Source organism: Pituophis catenifer, unplaced genomic scaffold (genome assembly GCF_029215685.1).
Source record: "Pituophis catenifer annectens isolate HBS135680 unplaced genomic scaffold, rPitCat1.0.hap2 SCAF_6, whole genome shotgun sequence".
Classification (NCBI taxonomy): Eukaryota; Metazoa; Chordata; class Lepidosauria; order Squamata; family Colubridae; genus Pituophis; species Pituophis catenifer.
The window spans coordinates 97,702,202-97,720,261 of NW_027256886.1; the positions used below are offsets into that span (position 1 = coordinate 97,702,202).

An 18,060-nucleotide genomic window follows, 5' to 3' on the forward strand; every position below is an offset into this window, starting at 1 on the left:
TCTCAAAATGAAACCTAGCTAAGTAAGAGTTTTAACTTCATGTTTTCCTAGGAGTAGGTTTCATTAAACATGACTAGGCCTACCTCTGAGTAAACTGGAGTAGCTTGTGTTTTCAAGCCAATGTTCTTTGCATATATAACTTCTTACTTCGTAAGAAGAACTTCTCCATTAAATTCAGAAGTATGTTTTTGTGCCAATTTGTGTCCTTCATTGAACCACTGCATTCACAAAGGATATCAGTTGTGATGTAAATCTGAGGCCAATAGAATCTAAATGAAAATGCCTTGGCTGAAGTACAGTACTTCGTAGGCGCTGAAGATAGTTTTTGAAAAATGTTTTCAAAACCATCCGTTTGAAAAAATAGGTAGGTATTTCAGCATCTCTAGAATGCCAAAGAGCCATTACTTTATACTGAAGTCCAAGGAAACCATATCCATAATCACTTCATCAAAAAGGCAATAAAAGTTTGGCATAATCAATGGAACAGTTTGACTTCTGAAGTTGTCGCAGAATTCCATGTTTGTTCAGGTTCGACTCTGCAATTCATATTTCCTTTTTGATTTGCCAACACTTTCCCCGTTTGTATAGCTGGTGCCATTATTTAAGCAAACAAACAGCAACAACAATGGTAACCAAAAACAACCAGTTACCAAGAGTATGTCCTTTATGACTAACATTCCTACAAAGCAGTTAAAACAATTTCTAGGGTCTTTGCCTTTCATCTGGACGCTGCAATATACTTTCTTCCAAAGTTTGTTTATCTTAGCAAGCAAATGAATAATTTCTGAATGTTCTCTGGTGGATGTGCAGGCCAATATAGAGTGAACAGTTTGGTTCATCAGAGAACTAGAAACCAAGTTCTCTAAAGATACTGTACTTAAGAATTGGGAATATTTAACTTTGAGAAGACTAAGGAAGAACATGGTCATAGTCTTCAAACACTTAAAAGGACATATACAGAAGAAGGCGACACCACTTGGATGTTACCAAAAGCTTCTCAGGTGGTAGTCTCTATTCATTGGGTGTGTTCAAGCTGAAAGTAGACTAGCTTGCCTATCTTAGTCTGTCTAGGTCCGTGATGGCGAACCTATGGCACGCGAAGCCATATTAGTGGGCACACCAGCTCAGCTCTGGGGCGCATCCCAGCTGATTTTTGGGCCTTCTGGGCCCACCAGAAGTAGGGAAACAGCCTGTTTCCTGCCTCTGGAGGGCTGGGGGTGGGGATGGGGGGGGTGGGGAAGGCCTGTTTTTCTTTCTTACCTGGCTCCAGATCCTCTCTATTTATCTAGGAAGGGCAAAAACAGCTTTTGCCACTCCCTCGGAGACCTGAAAGGCCCCATTTCCCAACTCCCGGTGGGACAGGAAGTGATGTTTTTTTGCTGTCCCCAGCCTCCAGAGACTCCTAGAGAGGCTCTGGGGGCTGGGGACAGCAAAAAATGTCACTTCCTGTCCCACCGGGAGTTGAGAAATGGGCCATTTCAGGCCTTTGGAAGGCCACCGAGGGAGTGAGAAAGGCTGTTTTCACCCTTCCCAGATAAATAGAGAGGATTTGGAACCAGGTAAGAAAGAAAAACGGGCCTACCAGGCCATGATGTGCCAGGAGCGGGGGGGGGGGGGGTTGCGCGCGCATACGCGTGGGCACATGCGCCCACAATCCTCCCCCGCCTCCCCCTCTCCTGGCACACGATGGCAAAAAGGTTAGCCAACACTGGTCTAGGTTGTTTCCTGCACCGTAGTTTTTGCACTGAGTAGTGTACTCAAACAGCTATTCTTTTACATACAGACACACACACAGATGTATAAACACACAAAGTTAAAAGATTAACAGGAAAATATGGGAAAGGAAAGGAAAAGAAGGGAAGGAAGGAAGGAAGGAAGGAAGGAAGGAAGGAAGGAAGGAAGGAGTTGGAAACAATAGAAAATGAAGAGAAAGAAAAGAAACTTTAAAAAGTGACTTCTCATCTTCTTAATGGCAGTTATAAATATACTTGAAACTGTTTTGCCACTTCTAAATAACATGGTTCCCTTCTCCTCATATTCAACCCTTATTAATCAATAAATTCAGAAATTGATTCGTATCCCTGTTCAGCAGAAACTCCATAAAAGGTTTGCAGTCCTTTATAAAAGGACTGTTCCCTCCCGGATCAAGGAAGTCAATTCAGCCATTTCAGCAATTCTGCCATCTTCACAATTCTTTCCTCTGTTGTTTCTGCAGTCTTAGCTTAAGCAGCTCTTTCTAACCAAGTATTTTATGATTGCTTTTATGCTGAATGCCCAGGTGTCTAAAAACAAGAAGCAACTCTAGAGAATTGATGGCTTCTTTGTTGAGAAGTGCTAGTTAATGAACAGCCATCAAATGAATAGCTATGTGGCTTTGTTGTCACAGAAGCAGGAAACCACTGCAGAACACCAGCAAACCCTGCCCCAAACAGCAATAAAATCACTCTGTGCCATCTTCAGCTCATTTGTTCCATCTAATGGAGGCTTCTTATGTTTCCTTGTTTATTTATTTATTTATTTAAATTTATATACCGCCCTTCTCCCGAAGGACTCAGGGTGGTGAACAGCCAAAGCTAAACACATAGAGTACAAAAATTTAAGAACAGTTTAAAAAACATATTAAACAATTTTGGCCCAACAATTAAAATACCCCTTTTAAAATTAAAATTAAAATTAAGCAATTGGAGAAATTAGGCCAGCCCGGCTTGTTGAAATAAAAAAGTCTTGAGGACCCGGCGGAAAGTACGTAAATCCGGAATCCTCCGTATCTCTGGGGGGAGCTCGTTCCAGAGGGCAGGTGCTCCCACAGAGAAAGCTATCTCCCTGGGGGCCGCCAGTTGACATTGTTTGACCAACGGCACCCCGAGGAGCCCCTCTCTGTGAGAGCGTACTGGCTGGTGGGAGGCTCGGTGGCAGAAGGCGGTCTCGTAGGTATCCAGGTCCTAAGCCATGGAGCGCTCTAAAGGTGGTCACCAACATCTTGAATCGCACCTGGAGGACCACCGGAAGCCAGTGCAGCTCGCTCAGGAGAGGTGTTACATGGGAGCGCCATGACGCTCCCACAATCACCCGCACAGCCTCATTCTGGACCAGTTGGAGCCTCCGGGTGCTCTTCAAGGGGAGCCCCATGTAGAGAGCATTACAGTAGTCCAGGCGGGACTACTTGTTCTCAGATGGACTGGCTTTCTGAGGCTCCTTGGCCAGCGATAAACTTGGTTTGTCATCAAGGACACACTGATCAAAAACATGAAGCCTGTTCGGGTTCTCTGGATTTATTAGTTGAACAATGCCCCGGTTTCCAATAAATTTATTTCTTGGAAAACATCATTGTGCAGAACTCAAGAGAATTATGTGAGAGATGGCCCTCTTTTGTGTCTTTTTAGAAAGTGACTGAAAGTATTTTTAAAAACATCTCAGTAGAAATAGAATTGCACTGTGCTTTCTGGGTGCACGGCAAATAATTATTATCTGTTAAAAGGCCTCCCTTCAAAATCCAAAGTAAATATTAAGTTGCATTTTGTTGGACCAATGGTTTAAAATATTGAAGCAAATGAGATCTGCCCCCTTGCCAAAGGAAAATGTTAAAACACATTCCGTTTGGGAACAGCATTGGCAAGCAACATTTGCTTTTCTCTTTTCATTTATTCTGAAAATCCATTTGCCCATTTAAAAATCTAGAGTCTTGGTAGTACAGTGGTCTAAAGCACCCTGTTATTAAGACCAGCTGCCTGCAATTACTGCAGGTTCGAATCTCGCCAGGCTCAAGGTTGACTCAGCCTTCTATCCTTTCCAAGGTAGGTAAATTGAGGACCCAGTTTGTGGGGGCAATAAGCTGACTTTGTATAAATATACAAAAGGATGAAGGCTATTGCTTAGCGCATTGTAAGCCGCCCTGAGTCTCCGGAGAAGGGCGGCATATAAATCAAATAAAAAAAAATAAAATCTTGTATTATCCCTTCATTTGAGTATTCTTATTCAGAGTTCTATTTGTCCATTACAGAATTGGATTCATTCACAATCGGTTGCTTTGGGTGAGATGGATGGCTATATAATTTTTTTTTGGTATAAAGTTTTTTATTTTTATTTTTTATCAACATATTCAAATGTGCAGTTTTTTATTCATCATTAATCGTTATTCTTCATTCCTCCTCTCCTTCCCTTTTCTACTTCCTCTCCTCTCCTCTCTTCCTCCTCCCTAGCTTACCCTCTCTCCTCCTCTTTTCCCCCTTCTTTCTTCCCCTCCTTTTCCCGTTCTTCTTTTCTTCTCTTCTCATCTCCCAATTCTCTTCCTTTCCCCTCTCTACTCCTCTCTCCTTTTCCACTCCTTTATTGTTCCTGTTAAGGCTATTCCTGGCTCATAACCGATGTTGTGGGTTATTGAGCAGAGTACCCTTTGAGTAAATGCATGAAAAGCGACTGGGAGTCGTTGTGAACAATCACAGTTAACATACAAACACACTGAGTTGTTGTAATCTTTTACTTTTAGAAAAAAATAAAGCAAAGTCCAAAAACAATCCAAGTTATACACAGATAAGACGAGAGTTAAAAGATCAATCCAGGGAAATTCCAAGTACAAAGTCTTCTTACCAGTTGTAGTCATACACAATAAAACAGTTCTTGAGTTTCAAAACAGGAACAAGTTCAATATAAAACATTCAATAAATAGTAGAAAGCAACATGTAGCTATGATCAAACAGTGATCATGCAGAGAGATCAGGTAGAGAGTTACAGCAAATAAGCAGGTAAAATGGTGTAGTATTCACACAAACCATGAACCTGACTTCCCTTAAGTACTTTGGCTACAGAGCTTAGCCAATCAGGATATAGGATGATGCAATACAGTCTTAAAGCAGTATAATATCTTTCTGACTGCAAACATATATATTGCCTGACCAACTAGTTAGACAAATAACCATTTCCTAAGAGTTCCCTTTTCCAATTTAGTCTGAGATGGTATTCGAGCAGCCCCAATTTCTATTCACATATATCTTCATTTCAAATTTCTTTTCCATTTTATAATTATATATCTCCCCTGTACATTATTAATCAATCCATGTATCATCTGGGTATAACATTTTTGTGCCTCCATCTTTATAATTTATCATCATGTCTTAATACATACTGTACATTTATCTTTCTTTTTTCATTTAATTCTAATATACTACACTTTACTTATCCCAAAATTCTTATCTCTGCCACAGTTATTGTCTATACTCACTTTCTATCCATTGATAAAATTTCCCCCATATGTTGTAATACTTTGACTCTTCTTTCCCTTTAATTGCCAATGTCAACCTACTCATTTCTGCACAGACCAATATTTTCTTAATTACCTCTCCCTTTGTAGGAATTTTTTCTGCTTTCCAGTTTTGTGCAAATACAATTCTCGCCGCCGCTATTACATGTATTATCAGATATATGTGTTCTTTACTGTATTTCTCTGAAAGAATACCCAACAGGAACAATTCTGGTTTTAAGTCAATATGTTACTGTGTCATTTTCTCAAGCCATATTCTAATCTTTGTCCAATAATTTCTCGCTTCTGGACATGTCCACCACATATGCTAATATGATCCTGGTTCCTGATGGCATTTCCAACATTTAGCTGATTCAGCTGATTTAAACATTTTTGCTAATCTTTCTGGTGGCATGTGCCATCTATAAAACATTTTATACAAGTTCTCTTTGTATGCTGTGGCCATTGTTAATTTATAATTCCTTTCCCATAGTTGCTACCATTTATCTAACTCAATTGAATATCCATTTTTTTTTGCCCATGCTATCATTGTTTCTTTGACTTGTTCTTCTAACTTCACTTCCAGTAAATAATTATAGTTTCCTAATCATTTTTTCCTCAGTTCCTGTGAGTATCTCATCTAATACTGTCATTTCCAAGTAAAAACCGTATAACTTTGCATCTTTTTCATATCTCAATTGTATTTGCAGCTGAGTATACCATTCCATTTCAATCCCTTGTTCGTCTAATTCTTGTTTTGTTTTCAATTCCTCTGTTGCTGATAACATATCTTTATATCTTATAATATTTCTCATGTTAATAAGATTTGGATGCACAAACGCTCCCATTGTTGAAAGCCATATTGGTATTTTCAAATAATGTTTCTCTCTATTTTTTTCCCATACTAATAATAATACATTTCTCATATAGTGCTTTTGAAAATAGCTATGCATCTTGTTCTTCCCATACCATAAAAAAGCACGCCAACCCAGTTGTAGATCATGCTCCTCTAAAGTTAATAATCTTGTGTTTCTCACCACAATCCATTCTTTTATCCAAGATAGTGCTGCTACTTGATAATATAGTTCTCAGTTTGGTAATCCAAATCCCCCTCTTAATCTTGCATCTTGTAGCATTTTCATATTAATTCTTGCTTTTCCGCCCTGCCATATAAATTTCAATATCATTTTATTCAAGTTTTCAAAATGTTATAAATCAGAGGTCCAGGCTTTTGCTCTGTTCCAAGATGTCTCTCCCGCTTTCGTAGAGAGCTTTATTTTTATACACTTTTACACAGGCAGATCAAAGACAGGACAGTAACAGTGTTCTAATTGGATAACTTATTCACCCTTCTCTCAAGATGCCATCCTCTGAAGGTGAGATAATGTAGATCAAAACCAAGAATGAGATCATAGAAGCAGGAAAGACCTACAGCGCATGAGCTAAGGCAGTGTGCTGCTCAAAGCTTGGCACCGTGACCTTTGACCTACCTCTACATTAAAATAGTTCTTTTCCAATTTCATTGGTATTGCCTGAAATAAGAACAGCAATCTAGGTAATACAGGTGAAACTCGAAAAATTAGAATATCGTGCAAAAGTTCATTTATTTCAGTAATGCAACTTAAAAGGTGAAACTAATATATGAGATAGACTCATTACATGCAAAGTGAGATAGTTCAAGCTTTGATTTGTCATAATTTTGATGATTATGGCTTACAGCTCATGAAAACCCCAAATTCACAATCTCAGAAAATTAGAATATTACATGAAATCAATAAAACAAGGATTGTACATAGAACAATATCGGACCTCTGAAAAGTATAAGCATGCATATGTACTCAGTACTTGGTTTGGGCCCCTTTTGCATCAATTACTGCCTCAATGTGGTGTGGCATGGATGCTATCAGCCTGTGGCACTGCTGAGGTGTTATGAAAGACCAGGATGCTTCAATAGCAGCCTTCAGCTCTTCTGCATTATTCGGTCTCATGTCTCTCATCTTTCTCTTGGCAATGCCGCATAGATTCTCTATGAGGTTCAGGTCAGGCGAGTTTGCTGGCCAATCAAGCACAGTAAACCCATGGTCATTGAACCAGGTTTTGGTACTTTTGGCAGTGTGGGTAGGTGCCAAGTCCTGCTGGAAAATAAAGTCAGCATCCCCATAAAGCTCGTCTGCGGAAGGAAGCATGAAGTGCTCCAAAATCTCCTGGTAGATGGCTGCGTTGACCCTGGACTTAATGAAGCACAGTGGACCAACACCAGCAGATGGCTCCCCAAATCAACACAGACTGTGGAAACTTCACACTGGACTTCAAGCATCTTGCAGTTTGTGTCTCTCCATTCTTCCTTCAGACTCTGGGTCCTTGGTTTCCAAATGAGATGCAAAAAGTTGCTCTCATCAGAAAAGAGGACTTTGGACTACTGAGCAACAGACCAGTTCTTTTTGTCTTTAGCCCAGGTAAGATACTTCTGACATTGTTTGTTGTTCAGGAGTGGCTTGACAAGAGGAATATGACATTTGAAGCCCATGTCCAGGATCCGTCTGTGTGTGGTGGCTCTTGATGCACTGACTCCAGCCTCAGTCCACTCCTTGTGACACCTCAACACTTTTGAATGGCCGGGCTGGCTTAGGAAGAAATTTTTTAAATGTTTTAAATGTTTAATTGCTTTGTGTTTTTTTTAAATTTTTGGGCCAAATTTATATAGATTTTAATTGTTTTTAATATTTGTATTTCATGTTTTTAATTCTGGCTGTGCACCGCCCTGAGTCCTCAGGGAGAAGGGCGGTATATAAATTGAAAATAAATAAATAAATAAATAAATAAATAAATAAATAAATAAATAAATAAATAATTTCTCCATTAATTCTCTTTTCTGCTTCTCTATAATGTTTTCCACCAATATCTTGGTTTTATCTTTGTTTATTTTCAGTCCTGCCACTTCTCCATATTCCTCTATTTGTTCTATCAGTTTGGATCCTACTTCTAATGGCTCCTCTAGAATAAACACTAAATCATCGGCAAATGCTTGTAGTTTATATTCTTCTCCAGTGCGCTGCTTGGAGAATCCAAAGTGTGGGTAATGTTCACGTTGAGCTTGTCAGAGACTGAGTGTATCACTTTAAATCTTCTGCCTCGGTTCCGCCCCTTCTGCTCAACTGATGTCAGTTTAGTTCACTCAGTCGAGTGGAAGAGACTGAAATTTGGCTTGCTCTGACAACCTCATCGTTAATCATTCTCCACGCTTTGGATTTCTTCCATTATCCTATTTGACCTATTGACTCAATTCAGTGCTCTTAATTTGGAATGTTCTGGACTTGTGAGGGTTGGGTGAGTCTTCCCTGGGCTCCCTGCCCTCCTTGGAGGCCGTTTGCCTCTCCTGCTTAACTACTTGGCATTTTTTTCCTATCAAAATACTTCACCAAAAAGAAAAAAATTATTTCAGAATTCTGGCCAAAACGCTTAGCCTGAAGCTTGCTGCCTTGCTAGCGTCTATAGTGGCTGCCCTTTGTTTCCCGCGCCTCGCTTGCCGCCTTCGTCTTGCCTGCGATCCTTGCCGCCTGTCACATCGATCCCGGGCTTCTGGAGCGGAATTGCCTGAGCGACCGCCAGATTGTGCCCTGCCTTATTGAAATTGGCCGATCGACCCTCCGTGGCATCGCCCCAAAATCGCTAGCTGTCAATCCACCTCCTCAGCAGGCACAGGAGGGGAGGCTGTCTGATTCCCGCCTGCCGCCATCTTTGTTTTTTTCGGGCCTACCTACTTCCTGGACAGCGAGGCTTGTGCCGCCTTGTTTGCGCCCTAACTGCAGCTCCGTTATCATCCGGCAGCTGATCGACCCTGTGTGGCATCGCCCCGGCTGTTCATTACTGCCCCGCCTGTTCTCTTCCTAAATGCTACCGTTACATTACGCTCACCGCCATTGTGGACTACAACCGGCCTCCTTTGGAACTACAAACGGCCGCCATTTTGGAACAGAAACCGGCCGCCATTTTGGAATCTGAACCGACCGCCATTTTAGATCTAAGCCAGACTCCATTTCTTCTATAGCCCCAAGTAAAGGATTCATCGCATTGGATCAGGGGCAGCGCAGGGTATTGTCTGCTACCTGACTTTGGGGCATTTTTTTCAGGAGTTTTTTTCTGCCATTCCAGACTGCTGCAGTAACTCTCCTTAGGTCTACATTGGCTGGTGACAGGGCCTTCATCCCTCCAAGTACATTGACCACCTGTACTTAAGCTCCTCCCCTTTCTCGTCCCTGTTTAAAAAAAAAAACAATTACTTAACAATTTTTTTGCCTTCATTTTATTACTATCCTCTTTTCCGACTTACCTCATTCCACGCTGAACCTTCCATGGCGGATCTCGAGCCGTCCTCCGACTCAGATGCCTCCAATGTTCAACCTGCTGTTGATCCGGTGCCTGTAAAAAAAGTGGCTAAGTCAAGATCAAAATGTCCTCCACGGGCAGCTTCTGCCCCTCCATCTTCTTCAAACCAACCCTCCGCTTGCGGGCCTTCGTCAAGCAAGGAGGAACAGAGGCGTCATCGGGCCCTAGAACGTCAATTCCTGGTTGCACAGCAGAAGACCTTGGCCGCTGACCTCAATTCATCTCCAGCAGATTTCGCCACTGGTTCCGACTCGCAACCCCAGATAGTCACTGGGACCCAACCCAATTCGGGGAGGCCTGGTTTATCTTCTGTTTCGAGCGGGGCCACTTCCGTGACCTCCCATCCTCCATCAGGATCAACTACTCTTCGATCCCTCCCCCGGGCCGCTCCGTTGTCTACTTATACTCCGACAGTGGCTGGTCTCAGAAATGGTGAGGACTCCCGTCCTGATGCACCATTGGATGTTCAGTCCATTGTGGCGGCTACCATCTCTAACCTTATGGCTTCGGGCGCCTGGCCTTCCGCCCCTGTCGTGGGTTCACACCATCATACCTGGAATCCAACGGCAAATGTGTCCAGTCGTTACCTTGATTACGACTCCTATCAGGATTCTGTCCACAGTGAGGACTCCACCTGGGAGGACGATGAACTTCGAGATTCGGACTTTTCAGAGGATGACAGTCTCCTGCTGGATAAAACCCCAGTCACACGACTTTTTCGCCCGGCTTTGTTCAAATCACTATTGCACAAAGCAAAGGTCTCCACTAATTTGGCAGTTCCTCCCGAACAACAAGTAGCATCTTCGTCGTCGCTCCCTTCTGACGGTCTATTCAATGTTCAGACGACAGCTCAGGATATGATTCCATGTCCTCAACTATTTTCGGAAGTCATCAAAAGACCATGGGTCCTGCCAGCTTCCTTGCCGGCTCCTAACGGCCTGGAACGGAAGTTATACTGTGCTGCTCCTAACCTGGAGGAGATGCTACAACTGCCATCTGTGGACGCCCCAGTCGCTCACCTAACGGCGTCCTCGGTTCTCACTGGCGATGTGGCAGACGGACTGAGGACTGAGGACCGGCGGGCAGAGGTCCTCCAATGCAAGAATCATCAGGCGGCAGCTTGGGCGATCAGGGCGGCAACATCAGCATCCTTTTTCAATCGGGCCTCTATCATATGGCTCTGACAGTTACAGGACCGCCTTCCTCAGGACGATAAGCGTTTACACCAAGATATCAATAAAATCATTGCGGCTGCGGAATTCTCCGCTGATGCATCTCTGGACGCCGCCAAGTTCGCCTCTCGATCTCTTGCCACGACTGTTGCCTCGCGCCGCCTCCTGTGGCTACAACAATGGAAGGCGGATAACAAGTCCAAATGGCAGCTGACTTCCGTCCCCTTCAAAGGGTCGAATTTATTTGGTGATGCGCTTGACCCCATCCTCGTTGAGGATAAAGACAAGCGAAAGGTGATGCCGACCTCCTTCCGGCGGGGAGATCGTCGCTATTTGCCATACCCTCAGAGGCCGCCTTTTCGGAAGGCATCTGGGACCATTGGGTCCTACCAGTTCCGATCATCTTCTCAGGGATTCTACAGACCGCCTGACAGGTCTAGCTTTCGGGACCGCGGCCATCGACAGCCTCCCTTCAGGAAACCCTCCAGGGGCTCGGGCAACCGCCCCTTCCGGAGGAGAAAGTGACGCCCACCATTCAGCTCCCATTGGCGGCCGCCTTCACCTTTTCGCGGAACAATGGGAGCGTACCACCACAGATGCGTGGGTCCGCCAGACCATCAGCTTGGGCCTCACCCTAGAATTCAGTTCTCTCCCTCCTCCACGATTTATCAGGTGTCCCGTCCTATCCAACTCGACGAAACGGGACTTGTTCGAGATGGAAATTCAACATCTCCTGGACATTCGGGCAATAGAGAGGGCCCCCCCCTTGTCATCACGGGACTGGCTTCTACTCCATCTTTTTCCTGGTGGCCAAAAATTCTGGAGGATGGAGAGGAATCCTGGATCTGAAGGCGCTCAACCAGTTCGTCAATTCAAAATGCAGATGCTACGGTCGATTGTGGACTGTATTCGCCCCGGGGATCTGATGACTTCCATCGACTTGAAGGAAGCGTACCTGCACATTCCAATCCGTGCGGCGCATCGTCGCTTCCTCCGCTTCACCTACAACGGCCAGCATTTCCAATACTGGGCAATGCCTTTCGGCCTGTCGTCGGCCCCGCGGGTCTTCACGAAGGTGTTGGCTGTCGTGGCAGCCTCCCTCCGACTGATACCCATCCGGGTTTATTGTTACCTCGATGACATCCTCATCCTTTCGTTGACACCCGACCTCGCCCTGAGGGATCTCGAGTTGGTGATTTCCACTCTTTGGTCGCATGGCTTCACCCTGAACGAGAAAAAGAGCCATCTTCATCCCACTACTCGGATTATACATCTAGAGGTGATCCTGGACTCTCAGCTGGGCATGGTTTTTCTGTCGGAGGATCGTCGCCTCAGCATTCGTTCCCTGGTCCTCCAGGTTCTGTCGCTGACCCAGGTGCCGTTGCTGCTCCTGTCGACTCTTTTGGGGAAAATGTACATCAGCTGCGTGGGCGACACAAGCCTCCTTGCAGCCACCTGGACCACCTTATCCCCCTTCATTAGGCACTATAAGATTGATTATTTTGCGGCTGCTGATGCTTCCTTTGGCCGCCGTGTTCTGCAGTCGGTCGCTACTCCAGTGCCTGCCCCAGACCTGCCTGATGGCCCCCCCAATTGACTTGCTTGGGTATATCCCGCGCTTTGGATTCTCCAAGCAGCGCGCTGGAGAACGAACGTTGCTTACCTGAACGTTCCTTCTTGGCGCGCTGATGGAGAATTCAACCCTCCCTACCTTAAGGATTCAGGTCCGGCGCTTTGACTGAGGACTACCGTCGTCTTCTTACGTGTTCTTCGTGAACTAAACTGACATCAGTCGAGCAGAAGAGGCGGAACCAAGGCAGAAGATTTAAAGTGATACACTAAGTCTCTGACAAGCTCAACGTGAACATTACCCACGCTTTGGATTTTCCATCAGCGCGCCAAGAAGGAATGTTCAGGTAAGCAACGTTCGTTCTTTCTTAATCCGTGTCCCTTTTATCTCCTCATTTTGTCTTATATTTCTATTTAACATTTCTAATGTCAACACAAATAATAATGGTGATAGAGGACATCCTTGCCTTGTTCCTTTCATAATATCAACTTTTTCCGTCATATCTCCATTTATTATTATTTTTTCAAATTGTTTATTATAGATTTTCTCAATCATTTTTATAAATCTTCCCCCGAAGTCCATAATCTGTAATTGTTTTGTCATAAATTTCCAATTCACGTTATCAAAAGCTTTTTGTGCATCTAAAAACATGAATGCCATTTGTTTTCCTGGGTGTGTTTCATAGTATTCCAAAATATTCAAAATTATTCTCATATTATCTCTAATTTGTCTTTTTGGTAAAAAACCATTTTGATCTACATGTACAAAATCTCTTCAGTCTATTTGCCATTATTTTTTTCTTTTCTTTTCTTTTCTTTTTTCTGTTCTTTTATCTTATACATCCAACAAACATTAAATCTATAGTGGTCTACATCACAACGCGAGAAGGGAATAAAATTGTCCCATTACATACATAGGGTAACCTACAAAAGTCTATTACATATACCAAGTGACATGCTTATCCAGTACCTCTATTTGCAGATCGATTTGACATCCAATTATACCATTGACTCCAAGGTATATAGTAATCTGTGTTCCCTCATCCTTTCAGTATCATAGTAAGCCGATCTGATTCCGCACAATTCATTATTTTCTGAATTACTACTTGTTCGGGTGGGCTAACATCCATCTTCCAGTATTGGGCCCATGCCAATCTTGCAGTTGTTGTTAAATGTAGCAGCAGGTACCATGCCGTTCTATTAACATTTTCGGATCTTATCCCTAATAAAAATACCTCAGGATGCAATTGTATACGCTGCCCCAACATCTCATTAAGCCACTTCTGAATATTCTTTCAAAATTTAATTGCCTCTCGACAGGTCCACCATTGGTGGAAATATGTGCCTTCTTTAACGCCACATTTCCAACTGACTGAGGGTGTTCAATTTGGCGAGTCTGGCCGGTGGTAAATGCCATCGATATGCCATTTTATATATATTTTCTTTATATCCTATTGACCAGGTTAGTTTAATATTCTTAGTTCAGATTTCGTTCCACCTCTCAGGCTCTATTGAATAACCTAGATTCTTCTCCCAGGCATGAACCGAAGTCTTCGCACCTTCCTCACCTACCTCCATAGCCATAAAGAATTTATAGCATCTAGATAACACCTTTTCATCTACCCCCAATAGTATCCTATCTAGAATCTGCACCTCTCGGCTAATCCCAAATCTCTGTCTATCTCTCATATACTTACTACTAATTTGCATGTACTTCCACCAGTCTAGGTTCACTCCTTGTTCCTGAAGTGACAATTTTGTTTTTAACTTCACATTCATATCTAATATTTCTTTGTAGGTCAATTTTTTCTCTGGATTATACAGAATCGGATAGATCATAGCTTCCACAGGTGAAACCCAGAGTGGTACCTTATTATAATATGTTTTCCTAATTTCCATCCAACTCTCAATCAGGACTCCTTGCATGTGATGTTTTGTAAAATATGCTGGGGGTTTGCCTCTTTCCCACCATAGGTGGGCATGCCACTCCTGTTGGAGATCGTGACCTTCGATTGCTAACAGACGTCTCCCTTGTAGTGTAATCCATTTATGGATCCAAACCAATACCGCCAAATTATAGTAATACTTCCAATTTGGGACCCCCAACCCGCCTTGTTCTTTCGGTTTCTGCATCATTTTCAACTTAATTTGAGGCTTTTTGCCCTGCCAAATAAATCTATTTGTAGCCCTGTCCAAGTTCCTAAAAATGGTTTTATCCAGTCTAACTGGGGCCGTTTGAAAGAGAAATACCATTCTGGGCACTATGTGAGTCTTAATTAAGGCTATCCGCCCCATTAATAACAATTGTATCTTGCCCCATTTCTCCAAATCTTTGTCTAGTTGCTCAGTTAATTTTAAATCGTTATCCGCCTTTATTGAGGAGCATTTATCAGACAGCCAAATCCCTAAATATTTAACTTTACGAACTACTTGGAGGCCCAAAATGTTTTGTAGTTCTAATTTTTGTGTTTCCGTCATCTTTTTAACTATGATATTTGTTTTTTTCCTATTTATTTGTAATCCAGCTACTTCACCAAATTTCTATATTATGTCAATAAGTCGCCCTCCGGAGGTTAGTGGCTCTTCCAGAACAAAGACCAGGTCGTCCGCAAACGCCTGGACCTTGTATTCTTGTTCTTTGATCTTTAGTCCTCTTATGCTCACCTCTTGTCTTATTGACCTAAGTAAAGGTTCTAGCGTGAATATAAACAACAATGGGGAGAGTGGGCAGACTTGTCTCGTTTCCTTCGCTATCGTCACCTCCTCCAACTCTTCTCCATTTACCAAAATCTTGGCCTTCTGTTGACTATAAATTGCCTGGATTGCATTCATGAAATGATCGCCCGCCTCCATATATTTCAATTGTGAAATATATGGCTGCTTCTCAGGGTGGGCCTCGTAATATTCCAGGGCATCCATTATGATCCGTACATATCTTTCAACTGTCTGGCCATTAGAAAACCATTTTGATCTATATGGATAAATTCGCTAAGGTATCTCTTAAATCTAGCTGCCATTACAGTTGCAAAAATTTTATAGTCGGCATTTAAAAGTGAGATAGGCCTATAATTATGTATCAGAGTGTGGTCTACCCCTTCCTTCGGTATTAAAGAAATATAGGCCTCTAGTCATGATTTGGGAGCCCTAGACTCCATCAGTACCATATTAAAAATTTCCTTCATATATTTTATATACAGATCTGTAAAGGTTTTATAGGCAAGCCATCAGTACCAGGGGTTTTACCGGCCTTCTGCCTCTTGATCGCAATTTCCATCTCTCCTTCCATAATCTCCTTATTCAACAGGTCCTTGACTGAATCTGGAAATTTGGGAAGATCCAAATGTTCCAAGTATACCTTGATTTTCTCATCCGGCACTTGCTCATTAGCATAAAGTTGTGAAAAGAATTCCTGTGCGATCCCTTTTTTCTGTTCATTATCTACTCATATGACTCCCGTCTTGTCCTGTAATTGATCTATCTACCTACTTTTCCTTTCCTTCTTTAGTTTATAAGTAAGCCATCGGCCCGCCCTATTAGCATGTTCAAAGTGGTGCTATCTGGCCATTCTAAGATTATGTGCTATTTCCTTCTGGTCTAGAAGTATGAGTTGATGTTTACTTGCGTCTACTGCTTCCTTAGCTTTAACATCTAGTGGGTTAATCTGTAAATTCCTCTCTGCAGTCCGCAACTTCGCTGTTCACATTTCCCTCTCCTTAAATTTCTGTCTTTTCTTCCCCACTATATATTTAATAGCTAACCCTCTCATATAGGCTTTCGCCGTATCCCACAAAATATGTATCGAGGTTTCCTTATTATCATTGACCCTAAAAAAGGCTTCCATTTCTCTCTCTACCATTTGTTGAAATTCCATCTCTGTTAAAATACTTGCTCTCAACATCCACCTCTTATTTCTTTTGATTGTATCCCTCTTCCACCTAACCAATAATGGACTATGGTCTGCCCAGGTATTAGGTTCTATCTCTGTCGCTACAATTCTGGTCTTTAAATCTGTAGTTGCCCACATCATATCCAGCCTCGACTAAGATTTATATGCCTGGGAGAGAAGAAGGTATATTGATTTGTCTGAGGGTGAAGCGCTCGCCATATATCCGTAAGACCCAACTCATCCCTCATATCTATTCACCATTATTGATGCAAATATTTTATAGTCTACATTTAACAAAGAGATCGGCCTATAGTTTTTAATTTGTTGTAGATCTGTATCCTCTTTCGGTATGAGAGTAATATACGCCTCCCTCCATGAATCAGGTATTTCTGCATTTACTAAAAGTTCATCAAACACTTCCAGCATTATATTACTTAGCACATCCTGAAAAGTTTTATACAATTCTGCTGGTAATCCATCTGGACCTGGTGTTTTGCCATTCTTCTGTCTTTTGATGCTCTCTATCACTTCCATCATCATTCTTCCATCCAGGACCTCCTTATATTCTTCTGGTATTTTTGGTAGATTAGACTTTTCTAAGTATTGTATAATCTTCTCTTCTGATACTATCTCTTGCTCATAGAGTTTCTTATAGTATTTCTGTACCACTTTTTTCTTTTCCTCGTTTCGGTAACATGTCTGTCCTCTCTCATCTATTAGTTGATTAATTGATTTTTTCTCCTTCTCCTTTTTCATTTTGTATGCCAACCATCTATCTGGTTTATTAGCATTTTCAAAAAAGTTTTGTTTGGGCATTTTTATTTGATAGGCCAAGTCTTCTTTTTCAATTAGATTCATTTCATGTTTTTTCAAATCCATTTGATTTTTAATCCTCCTATTTTGCGTATTTTTTTGTAATTCCATCTCTAATTCTTTGTATTCTTCTTCCAATTTTCTCTCTGTTTGTCTTTTCTTTTTATTTCTTTTTCCCAAATAGGTCACTGCCAGCCCTCGAATATATGCTTTAAGTGTATCCCACACATTTTGCAGTGAGGTGTCTTTTCTGTTTTCTTTAAAAAAGAAACTAATTCTTTCTCTACAGATTGTTGAAACTCTTTTTCATTTAATTTTAATTTAATTTGTTTCCATTTCTATACCGCCCTTCTCCAAATAGGACTCAGGGCGGTGAACAGCCAAAGTAAAAAACAGAACATATAAAATTGTTTAATATTGTTTGATTCAATGTCCATCTTAGTCTCTTTCTTTGTCCCTTCCATATAGTTATAATCGGATTGTGGTCCGCCCAAATACTTGTTTCAATGCTTATATCTTGTACATTTGCTAGTAAATCAGTTGACATCCACATCATGTCTATTTTGGGCCATGATTTGTATCTGTTTGAATAAAAAGTATATTGTTTTTCTTTCAAATGTCTTTCTCTCCAAACATCTTTGATACCCATTTCCTCTATCACTGTCAAGAAGGCTTTGGGGAGCGTTTTCTAGGTTTCTTACTAACTTTTGTCATCTTATAGTCCCAGTCTGTTTCCTTTATTGCGTTGAAGTCTCCCATTATACATATATTGTCATATTCAAATTCTATTATTTTCCTGTGCAATTTCCCATAAATTTTTTCTTGTTTATCATTTGGTGCATATATCACCACCAACAATATTTGTTTATAATTCATTGTCACTTCCACCATTAGAGTCCTCCCTTCTTCATCCGCATATATTTGTTTAGGTTCTAGTCTTTTTTTTAATATATAATGCTATGCCTCTCTGATGTGTCAATGCGATAAACAACTCGCCC

At 41.8% G+C, this 18,060-nt stretch overlaps 1 protein-coding gene across 3 annotated transcripts in view; it reads left to right on the plus strand.

The window, feature by feature from the left end:
- Positions 1–18,060, plus strand: part of TSPAN14 (tetraspanin 14) — a 135,558-nt gene that overhangs the window by 81,194 nt on the left and 36,304 nt on the right. The window lies entirely within an intron of this gene.